We start from the raw sequence: 12648 nt of genomic DNA, 5'->3' as shown, positions 1-12648 counted from the left end.
CATCATTATTTTGTTCTTATCTGTTTTTAGCCCTCTGATTTACTTTTAAAAAATTTTTAAACCCTTTAGGAATACTTACTGATTGCATATCTAATATTTCCTTCTGTGACACTATTAACCATTTACTATTCTTGAACACTTAGAAGTAGGTGTAATGAAATTCTCAGTGCTCAACATAAATTTTTATCTCACTTTATTCTCTCATGACTCTACTATAGTATGCATTGCTATGCTGTGCTGCAACATAGCTCTGGTTGCAAACTGCTGGCTGTCCCTTGTTCAAAAGCAAAGTCGACTTTTATTTTTGCCACCCTTTTATGATAGTAATTTAAAACCCTTTTAAAGGGTGTTTTTTCATATATGACTCCATGTCCTTGAGAAAAAGCAAAGAAAAATTCCTGACCCTCAGTGTCAGCTTATTCTCTTTATTAAAACTCTTAAGTGGAAGTCATACTTGTATTTTTAAAATTCCTGCGTGTTTCCATGGTAGAAATAACGAGAAGCAAATTTTTTTCAAAACTGTATTTGTGTATTTTAATATTCATCAACTACAGTTGATGCAATTCTTAGGCTTGTCTGAACCATACCTAGAGCCTGAAATGGTCTCTAATTCAAATAGTGGCAGATGAAATCAAGTTGTTCATTGGGTTAGGTCAAACCCAAAATCAGTGCATGGTGCAGCACATGAATGGTGCCCCAGTGTAGGACATCTGTCCTGGCACTAGGGACAGTTTAATTTGCTTACAGACCCATCTTTTAAGATGGCATTATCACTGGTACAGAGCCCAGGTCTCACTGTGAAACTAAAATGGAGAATGAAACTTCAACTAAAAGAATCCAGGAGGGAAACCGAATGTTTTAGAGTACTGAAGCTGAGAACTCACCTGAAAAAACCTGAAAAAAAATTCAGTTCTGAAAATGTGGGAGAAGGAAAATGGCAAACCTAAGCTAGAGAGGCCAATTTAAAAAAGCGCAATTAAGGCAAAGATCATGATGGAAAATGTTAAAAATAAAGAGGGAAATACTGATAGCAGGTTAGAAATTATGTTTCTTCCTAAAATGTTTTTTCTGAACATTTTATTTTAATAGGAACTGGGATGCTCTTGTGACACTTGAAAAGCATTCAGTGTCTTATGAGTACTTGAGGGTTATAATTTTTACTTCTTGTTTCTCCATCTTTCTGCACTTTTTTCTTTAGTCTTAAAGCAGAAACACAAAAGAAGTGCAAGCTTATATTTCAAAATATTATCTTCAATTCTATCTAGAAAAAACTTTTATACACCGAAAGCAACATATCCTGTTCCTGGCATTTTAATTCAATGAAATGTCCCAACTTGCTGTCATTTATTACATAAACAGCTTCAAGGCTTACCTAAGAAAGAAGAAGAAGACAGTGTCTTAAACATGGAGGCTGACTGTCAATTGTCACTACTGTTAGAATTGTGGACCAATTTTAAGTCCAAGAAAAGAAGTAATACAGAAACCCACATGTCAGGTGTACAGACACCTGAATGAACCCTGAACAATGTTGTACTGCCAGTAGTTTCATCGAGTGAAGAAGTCATATTTGTACAATGTTGAGGGGAAAAAACCTCAAACCTTTATTTTTCTTGTAGGAAGATATTTTACTGGTATAATAAGGCTTGCCAACCCTTACTGATCTTGCTCCCTGCTATTCACAGGCATGACTTGCACACCTTTCATTACTTTGCTGCAGTTCCCAGAGAAGCTCACACTGATATTAAAGAAGCTCTTCTAAGGAAGTCCTGTACTGACCCTGAGCTCCACAGGAGTGATAGCATTAATTCAAATCTTGTGGTCATTTCATGACTTTTCCAGTCTCCCTGTGTTTCCAGGACCATAGTCCTGCAGAGGGCTCTTCCTGGCTCTTCCAGACTTCTGGGGTTGGAATGAAGAGGCTCTGCTAATTGCATATATGGACATTCACTCATTAAAAGACAACTGTAAGGGTTTTGTCTATAATTTCCAATTAGAAGTCTAGTGCTCCTTGCTAAGAAAAAAATGTTTGACAAGAAGCTCCGAGGAAGTAAATATATCCCTTAGGAAAAACGTCTTATCTTAAGAAAGGAAACCAACCTTACAATTTTTGGAATGGCTGATTAAAAGCAGTGGTTATTTGATCATGATGGTTTTGACAAGAAATTTACCAGTTACTTGTTCTTATCTAGGAATTAGGAAAACAAACTCCTACTTATAATTCTCATCCTCTTAAGATCTTCAATTTAGCAAAAGTATCTGACAGAAGGTTTAATCATCTTTCTGCCAATTAAGGGACAGACTTTCCCAAAGGCAGTGTCTTTATTTTACCTTAATCTTCTAATTATATTGTGTGTATGTGTCTCTGTAAATTTTGACTCTGATGCTAACTTCTCAAGTACTCTGTTCCTTGAGAGACTGATCTAATGCCTTGGGGGTCTTGATATCTAATTACTGAGAACTTTCCTGTTTCTGCCTTGTCTAGACTGCAGTTAGACACAAAGCTGCATCTTACACCATACCCCCTGAAGATCCATGGATAAATACACTACTTTGACTACTCTGGGTTGGAGGAAGAACTTTTTAAAATTATAGAGTAGTGAACTTCCTTTGGCTTGCATGTATTTTCTCAAGTAAGGTGATGTGAAGGGGACGTGAGGGTGGGATTCACGTGAACAGGCACACAGACAGACACGTGCCTATGTGTGCAGACCTCTGACATTAGGTTCCTGTAAGCTTGGGTTCTGAGTGCCTTAGACTCTCTTCAAAGTCAGTGTAGTTAGCTTTGTGATTCATCTTATTCTGATGTAGCAAGCTAAAACAGGCCATCTGGACTGTACTGAGATTAGAAAATTGCAGAATCTGAATGTTAGGTAAAATAATTTCATCCTGACTTTCAGTGTGTTGTGTACTTTACACTGTGTTGCACTATGAAAATCCAACACAAATTGCAAAAATAAGGGGGAATAACATGTAATATATATTATCTTTGCTTGTGTATTTTTGGTACATGTTGAAACTTATTTATATGTATCAAGTGTTACTATATTAGTAATTCTGGTATTTTCCTTGTGAGCCTAAATACATTTGAAATTATGAACTATTTAAAGCAAAGGATCGGAAAGAATAAAAAAAAAATTTTGATCATAAAAGAAGAAACTTCTTCACTAAAAGGGGTAGAAAATGCTGGGACAGACTGCTCAGGGAGCTGGCTGAATCAGCATCCCTGGAGGTGTTTAAAAGATGTGTAGATGTGGTGCTAAAGGATATGGTTTAGCATTGGAATTGGTAGAGTTAGGTTGATGTTTGGAGTCCATGATCTTAAAGGTCTTTTCCAACTTAAATTATTCTTTTCAGTCTATATTGGCAGGAATTCAGAAAGAACTCGCATGCATGATTAAGGGATATAGAAAAATTGATTTATGAAGAAAGATTAACAGAGAAAAATATATATAGTGGAGGTTAACTAAATGATGAATATGAAGGAGCGTAGCTGTCTTCATATATCTGATGCATGGAAACACAAGTACAGAGAGGAAATGAATATTTGGGTAAATTTCAGTGGGGGAAATGTTTTGACATGAAAGTCAAATATTGTCTTGCTTTGGTGTTGCCAGGAAAGACCTATATGCTGCAAGAGAACTGAAGCCAAAAGGTAAGATTTATACATTGTAAGAGCCGTGAAGCCAAAAGGAACTCACAGAAATTAAAAAGCACTGTAAGTTTTAACACCAAGAGATAAGAGCTGTGTAACAATTTGAACCACCATTTAAAATTCTATGGAACAATACAAAACACTGTGGATTAAATTGATGAGGGATTCTAGTTTTTGTGAATTTCTTTTCTTTTCCCACAAGAAAATAAAGCATAACATTGTGAAAGATCCTGGCAGGTGAAGTGATCAACTGGTTAACTTAGGAAGACAAACTAGGGCTTTTTAAAATGTATATATTGGATGCTCTGCAAGCATCTGCGTATTTGCTGGCCACAGAAAAAACATTTTACTCATGAACTGCTGCATGTCTTGACACATTACACAGCTTTTAATAATGAAGTGAAAGGAAGTTCTATATCAAGAAAGTTGCCATTATATAGGAAATATAAATTGTGTGTTCCAGTGCTGTGTGCCGGCTGCACTGATAAGGCCATAAGTGGTATTTGTGTTGCTGTGCTAGTGAACTATCAATAGATTATATGGCTGGAGGAAAGGATCCATGGAGGTCAAGCAAATAGAAACTGAAATGGGATAAGACTTATAGGACCATGCACCTGGATTTACAGGAGGGAAGAAAAAGCAGCTATGTTGAGAGTGGTGGTGTACATGGTTTTGCTTTGTGAGACAGGATAGTGGCTGTACGACTGTGTGGATCCCAAATGTTTTCTTTTGCCATAGGATATCTCTAGACTCTGCTTAAAAGAGTCAGCTGAAGAATCCTTCCTCAGTCATTTGTATAGTTTGTCAAAACATGATTCAAATATTGCCAATCGTCTCGAAATCTAACTAGTTTACAGGTTGTGCTCCAAATCTATCCCACCTTTTGATCTCTTTGCCTTAAGAATGCAGCTGCATGAGAAATACAGTCATAAACTTTGAAATGAACAATACATGACAGAAAGTCTTTCTGAAAAAAATAATGAAGAATTCAGAAGTGTTCCATATAAAAAAAAGAGAATGATTTTTGGAATTGGAGTAAGTTTAGAGTTATTGATGATAATTTAGTACAAAATTTAATTTTAAATGTACACTTCTTCATGAGTGCTGCAGAAGAAATATCAGATGTGGGAGACATATCTTCATTCTGTTACATTTCAAAAATCAGCAGCATGTTGGGATTGATTGAACTGCTTAGCTAAAATGGAACACAGTGAGGAGCCACGTTGAAACTGTGACTTTGAAACCTTGCATTCAAGGTAGCCTGAGCTCAGAATTATTTTAAAATAATCTATCTCCCTCTTTGATTTGAGGTTCTTCCAATGCATGTGATGTTCTGTTTCTATCCATCCTGAGAAAGGCTAACCAGGCAGGTAAATGCTACTTGATTTAAGCACCCTGAGGATCCTGGAAATAAATGAAGTGGCTTATAGATGAGACCTGGGAAATGCTCTCAGCCTGAGAGAGTTAGGGCTGTGTAGCCTGGGAAACAGAAGGCTCTTGAGAACTTGTGGCTTTTCTGTATGTAAGTGGCTTATAAGAAAGATAGAGGATGACTTCTTTACCAGGGCCTGCAATGACAGGACAAGGGGCAATGGTTTTAAACTGAAAGAGGGCAGATTTACATTGGTTATAAAGAAGAAACTTTGTATGATAAGAGTGGTGAGATACTGGAACAGTCTGACCTGAGAATTTGTGTATGCCTCATCTCTGGGAGTATTTAAAGTCAGGTTTGATGGGCTTTGAGGAACCAGATCTAGTGAAAGATACTTATACCTATGGAAAGGGGACAGGACTAGATGCTCTTTGAAGATTCCTTCTAGTCTAAGCCATTCTATGAATATCCTCAAGTAAAACTGGGAACATTTCAGAAGTAGACAACTTTTTTCCAGTCTGCTTTGATCTGAGGCATTTGAATCTGTCATTTGTGAGGAAGCACACCTTACCCACAGGCTCTCAGCCTAGCCTGCAGAGCTGGGCAGGTGGTGTGCACTCCTGCCACAAAAGTGGTTAAGATTCATGGAGGTACATAAGAAAAGAGGGATACTGTATGGATCAGACTGATTTCTGGCTTTTGTCTGCCATACAAAACATCTATTTTTCATCAAATGATAGAAGCAGGAGTAATTTTATGTAGCATTATTATGATCTCATCTGTCAATTTTACCTTTGAAGAATAGCTGAATACGCCAATGGTTTGTGGATCCTTGCTGGATGGAACAACAACAGTTTTCACACAGCTGTGACACAGCACAGAGTGCCTTAAGTCCAGAGGATGACATAATTTGAGTTTCAGTATTGTGAGTTAGACTTACACACTTCTTCAGTGTCAATGCTTTTATTTTCTCTGAGTTGGTGGCCCTGGATACTTAAACTGTCATATGTTTCCATAACAATTATCTGCTCTTGGGTTTGGATTCTTTTGTGGGCTACATTCTTGAAATCTAGGCATGTGCTTCATTCCCTGTGTCTGTGAGCACCTTGGCCCCTTTCTGGATCTTTGTGAGGGTAATAAGATCCCTTGTTAAGCAATTTTGTGGGAACTGCAGTGCCCTTGGTCGTCCTGACGGCTCTGAAGTTCATTGAGATTTCCTGTATAATTCTTGATAGCTGAGTCTGGACCTCTGTCTCCACAATGGAATATGGCTAAAGATGAGAAATACCTTTAAATCATGAAGCTTCCAGAAGCTGAAATCTCAGGACTTCATTCAGTTCCATATTTAATGTTGAAGTAGAAGGTAAATTAGCAGCAGTGATTGTGTTCTAGATCTCAGACTAAGAATGTGGTCTTGGCACTTAGACCAATACCATTTATATTTCTATAAAGAAAGAAAATAGTGGAATAATTATGAATACATAAACCTAGAATACTAGGAAGCCACGTTTATAGGCATTTTTGCATTTATAACCACACTTTTTAGAATTTCCTGTCTTTTGTTTTAGCCAGACACATGGGACTATTTTAATGCAGTTTTATTTGTGTTCTGTTTCCTTCACATTTTATTTGAGCAGAAGAGGATGGCGATAAAAAAGCAGCCTCCAAGAAAAGTTTACAAAGTTTACGATGCTAGGCTGTGGCAATTCCCCTCTGTGCACTTCAGACAATCATAAAAAATGCATACACCATATTTTGAAATGTTATTATGACTTATTATGTAAACAGATTATGATAAAACATTTTGAGTCATTATTCAAACACAATACATCATAACTGTTCCTTTGGAGACACTATGCATTTCTGTCATGGGCCTTATTTATAGGATTCATTGTAAAAAATTCACAAAGGTACTTTCTGTGTTTTCCAATCATGAGATTTCAAAAATAATGGTCTCAGCCTCTGACCATATAAACTCTGAAACAAAAGAAGAGTTCAATTGTCTTCTGGTGTAAACAAGGCTTGTTTACAAGGTTAGGCCTTCACCAGTAAACTGTGCATGCAATATACATTATGATTACACAGACTTTCAAGCTGTACATGAGGAGTCACAATAAATGCTGATTCCAAAATATTTAAGCCTAAGAAGGTAATTTGTTTGATATAAAACCTTAAGAATCACTATCATGATTCTACTATATTCTTGTGTTCTGTGTAGGTAATACACTTACAGGTATCTTGTTTTGGGATTTTAATCCCTTCTACCTGCAGTTACTGAATCCATAAGTGACCTCTCTAAGTTAAAAAGGGACTTTTGGGAGGGATCCCAAAGAACTCCGCTGGTTAAATCCCAGATTCAGAGTCTTGAGTAGGATTAATTCTCACAGATTAAATTGGCTTCATTGCTAAAATTTTGGTGTATTTAGGTGTATACCTCTGGGATATGTTTATGTGGATTAGTTCCTGTCTGGGGTTCACATGGGTTGCTGAAACTCAAGACCACTTGAAATGTCCTGAAGTACCTACCTTGCCATATCTGCCACACCAGAAATCTCAGAGAAACTTGTGTTCTTCCTGTCAGCCTTCTGGGTGCTTGAAATGGCAGTAAATAAATCTAGGCAACAGGATCAACCTGTTGATAGCTAAAAAGAGTGTGCAGAAATGCTTGGCTTGCCATGGAGTGGGTACCAATGTGTGGTCAGCAGAATCCTGGAGAAATATAAGGCAGGAGATACATGGTCAGTCACCTCAGCAAATGCAGGGATTGGGCTGGCTCAGTAAGACACTTCTCATTGAAGATATGAATCTTGGGTACTTGTAGACATCTCAGATGTCTAGGTAAAACAGATAGGATTTTATTAGTCTTTCTGATCATCAAGGTTCCTTTCTAGCTTCTATCCGATTGCATCAGTGTCTAATTTAGACAAATGGATTAGTAGTTAAATGATAGCACCCAATCAATTTATTCTATAAAAACCTTGTCCCATCTCTTGAACACAGAGAATACTGTATACTTCCCAGAATCCCGTACACTTTCCCTAGAAGGTGTGCTGGACCTCCTCACCTACATTTGAGGTGCTTGCTTGACTGGTGGCTCTTCAAGACCTTGAGAGCAAAGGGATAACCAGCAGTAGTCATAAAAGGGTTAGAAGTATCTAATCTCTATGTATGAATTCCTAACTTTATTTTATTTTATTTTTTAATTTAATCTTTGTTAGATCTAGTGTAAGACCTATAAATAAGTAATTTGCGAGTACTTAAATAGTCTTGTTGTAACAGTTATCTGGATATTCAATTATTTGCATATTTTATTGCTAAGCTACCTTCTTGTATGTTATCATACCACCTTGTTTTGTTAGCCTTGTATCCTAATGTTAATTTAATCTAATTTATACCTTTTTAGTCTGATTTTTAAGATCTTTGTTATTTGCAATAAATCCTGTTTTATACATATGCATCTTATCTACTATCCTGCCCCATATATGACACTCAGAAGCAGATGTACTGATGTAATGGCTTGGAAATGCCCTGATGACTCCTTGCAAAATGGACTAGCTCTAGCAGGAGGGTGTGCTGCCATTGGTGGTTTGATGGCAGATGATTTAAGGTATATCATTAGCAGACACAGTGCAACCCAAAACTCCTTTGGCAAGAGAGAGCACTGAACCCCACTGAACCTAAAGCCTGGGTAACTTTTCTGTTCAGCAAGATGGGAGAAAATGAAAATTTCAGTTTCCATTTCTGCTTTGTTGAAAGAAATGTCAGGCTTCCAAGCATAGATAACTCTTGAATCTCCTCTGTGTGCCTAGCTCCTAGGTTCTGATGGAAGCTTAGGTGCTGAAACAGACTGGGGAACATAATTTTAGTTGGATTTGTAATTCTTAGCTTTTTCTGGACAGAAATCATAAAGATGTAGAAGCACAGAGTTAGTAGCATTTCTATGCCTTTTCTAGATTTCACCTCATTGGCACTTATGAAAAAGTTAATTTTGTGGGACCAGAGAGAACGGGCCTTCTTGTTCAAGCAGAAGTGACACAATACACAAAGTAACTTCATGACTATGTGTTGCTGGGCTCAAGGGACTTGACTAGGTCCAAGGACCATGTGGAGCTAGTAAGCCACTGGCCATGTGGGTATGTCAGTGAAGTGTTACCTAACAGACCTTAGAATAAAAACATTCTTTATTTTCAGAAAATGCCTAAGGACAAATTGATGTTTTTGTAAGTGGTTTAGACTTCTGTTTTGTTTTACTGAGCTTTCTCCATATTGCTACCTAAGTTATAAATACCTTTATATTTGTACTGAAAACATCTCCATGTGGTTATCTTTGTTAATACAACTTAAAGAGATGTGATATTATGAACATGGGGAAACTCATTATTTCTGTTCTTCTGGAAGGAAAATCAGTATTTTCACTGCAGAGAACAGTTCTAATAATTACAGTTTGATAGTCTGAAAAGTGTAATTTAGAGTGCTGTAAATACAGGGAATCAGTAATAAATCCTTGTTAGTATCATATAACAGAGAAAAATGCAAGGAAAGAATTCTGGAAGAACAGATTTGTATTTACGTGCACTCAAAAAATTTTTTTGAGGTTAATTCAGAACACCCAGCTATATGTTCAATTTAAATTGCAAGGAGTTTCTTGTATTTTAAAACTGCATGAAGGAGAAAATAAGTTTAGCTTTATGTGCATGTAAACACACACACATACATGTAAAAGGACACAAACCATTTCAGAAATTATAGCTTCCTCTTAGTCCAGTAAGGCCAACTGAATATGGTTATGTTGTTCTATTTCTCAGGGCTCTGGTTGCACATAAAACTTCCAAATCAAAACATGTGTGGTATTTCCATCCAAAACAAAAGGAGAATTATTAAAATGCAGTGGGATTTCATGAAATATTGGCAGACAACTTAGATGGCAATAATTTAACACTTGCACCATGAAGTCGAAATTTACATTCACTTGGAGTGACTCTTCAGCCCAACACCAGACAGTTGTATTTTTTTTAGTAAGAGCAGGGAGATTTAATTACTTCAATTTAACTAGAAAAGCAATTCCACTGCTTGATGACAAAGACAATTATGTTGGCACAAACTTGAAGATACTTTGTAAGGCTACTATCAATATTCTACATTGCTCTGCTTCAAGGCATCCAGTTTTCTTAAGGCCATGAGCCAACATATAGATTCTTTCACAGATTCCAAGCAATGAGTGTAAATTCCAGCTGCTCATAAATAATTTTTTGAAAGGCAAGTATTATGGCATCTATAAACACTTGAAGTAAGTTGCCAAAATCTTCAGCATTGTTTCTTTCTGCACAGAATGCATATGAATTAAACTATTTCTTCTCACAGATTCTTCCCTTCTGCAACAATTCCTGCTGTATTGTGTTACTGATTATGAAATGAATGCCAAAGAAGTGAACTGTACCTCATCAGACACAACTAAAAAAATACATTTGATTTATGTTGCAATGGGGTCTGGTAGGACAGAATTACCAAGTTTTCATCCAGAAACGTTATTTTCCTGACAGCTGAAAGAAACTTGTAGCTAGAATGCATCCTGAGGCTACACCTACATCTAACCTAAAGTAATTAAAACAAGCATCTTCACACTTGGTCAGACCAAATGGAAAGGGGCAGATGGAAGCCCTCTTTTATAACCTGGAAAAGTGTCTTGATGAGAGTTGCTCTATGTGAATTGCTAAGAGGGGAATAGAGAATGAGGCTTAGACAGGTAACAAATGTGTGTACTGGAGACAAGGAAGACTGCAAATGTAGCAGAACTGGGCCAAAATAGGAAAATAATTCTAGGTAAATATCATATCACACACTTGTCATTGCTCAATTAATTGGGAAGATATTTTAGTATTTTTGCCTGGATTCAGACATTCATTTATGAAAGAATAAGAAATAGATGTGTCTTGATTTCATCATCTCAGTGTTATCTCACAGCCTAGGTATACATCTTCCCTTTACTGGCTAAATGATGCCTCTGAAACAGTAGAGAATTCAGTGGACTGGAAGTTATCCCCGTCTCTTTGTGCTTTATAATAATCCAATGATTTGAATGTAAGGGCTAGACACAAGTCTCAGGGGTGGAAGGGAGGGGAGGAGAAAGAAAAATCCTCCTACAATCAACCTTTCTGTATTTACACTTGAAATGGAAAATACAGATGTTGCAGAAGTACACATCTGGGACATTGTTTCCATATTTTTGACAATGACTAATTTTCACTGCTTTTAAGCTAAGTGGCTTAAAATCAACTTCTTCCTCATGCCTGAAACTGAGAGAGTTTTTGAAATAAAATCATGTGAATCCATTTGCTGATTTTGCAGACTATGCTGTTGTGCTTTTTTCCTTTCTCTTCTCCCCAGAAGCTTTGCAGGACTCTTGTCTGGGTTATAGGGTTTAGACTATTTTCTTCTTTCACCACTGTTCCAGTGCTCCATTTGCAAAGTGTTTAGATTACAGCAGACGCGAACTTCCTCTGTCTCAGAGCCAGCCATGAATCAGGCTGAGAGTTGGGACCTCGACCTGTCAGAGGACCCTGAAAAGCTGCAGCTTTAAAATAACAAGAGTTTGACAGCTCGGTTTACAAAACAGCAGATTGTGGCTATATTGTACTACAGAGCTGCATATGACATAATAACTAGGGACTTAAAGTTATTTAGTCTTTTTCCTCTTGCCGTAATTTCCAATAAATAAATCTCTCTGGGACAGGAGGTCTGGTGAGTTGTACAATGCTTGCATTTTCCTCACCACAGCTTGTCCTTTCTCGTCTCTATTTTACATGGTAAAAAACCCCTCTGTGCCTGGTGATCGCAGTTCTATAACATTTCCTGTTGAAAGAGACAGACAAATGTAAAGATAAATAAATACAGTTCTGTTTTTTTATTAGTCAAGGTATTCATTATAAGTCTTCCTACCAAAATCTCTTTAGGAACTTCTTAATGGACAGAGCTTAATATTGTGCAGTGGGAGTGGAACACAAGCAATTAGTTTTAAGGCTTTAAATGGTGCTTTTTCAAAAAAGAGCTATGGTCACAGGATTCCTGTGAGTTTTATTTTTCAAAATAAGTGGTCAGAGGTTGCATAAATGTGGATTCATGTGCACAGAAAAAAACTGAAGTGAATAAAATGTGACTGCTGGAATGTTCTTCTTTCTCCAGACATAAAATATGATGGAATGAATGAAAGAACAACTTTACATTAACATATTTGCTTAAAGAGAACTATCTATTTTGCTGCATTTCCTTTTCAATAAAAAATGCTAAGAAGTAAGTGCCAAGATTTTCTTGATCTAATTTTCCCTTTACTAATATTTAAGCTTTCAAAGAAACCCAAGAGATATGCTTTCACACTTTCCAATAGACATTCAAATCCTTTTGCTTTTGAAATCCCACGTCTAATTTCTACCTTTTTTTTTTTTTTTTTTTCTTTGCTGACATTGGTTCTTCAGAGTCTCTACACTAATTTTCACCATAACCTTAAGATAGTTATATTAAAGTTTTGGGATATATTTCATAGGTAAAACTGCAAGATTCTAGCATTAAAAATTATTATACTTGAACATTCTTTTTCTTCACCCTCTTCTCTAGAAAACAAGACACAGGA

At 36.7% G+C, this 12648-nt stretch overlaps 1 long non-coding RNA gene across 1 annotated transcript in view; it reads right to left on the bottom strand.

Moving 5' to 3' along the window:
- Positions 1 to 5937: 5937 nt before the first annotated feature.
- LOC139792068 (uncharacterized) overlaps positions 5938 to 12648 on the bottom strand; it is a 65501-nt gene continuing 58790 nt past the window's right edge. The window contains exons 3-4 of the long non-coding RNA XR_011724131.1: positions 7551 to 7733; positions 5938 to 6468 (exon numbers count right to left, since the gene is read on the bottom strand). This is a non-coding gene — a long non-coding RNA (uncharacterized lncRNA). The remainder of the gene's footprint in view (positions 6469 to 7550; positions 7734 to 12648) is intronic.

Source organism: Heliangelus exortis, chromosome 2 (assembly GCF_036169615.1).
Source record: "Heliangelus exortis chromosome 2, bHelExo1.hap1, whole genome shotgun sequence".
Lineage (NCBI taxonomy): Eukaryota > Metazoa > Chordata > Aves > Apodiformes > Trochilidae > Heliangelus > Heliangelus exortis.
The sequence above is the reverse complement of the archived record's forward strand: the minus strand, read 5'-3'. Positions and strand labels throughout refer to the sequence as shown.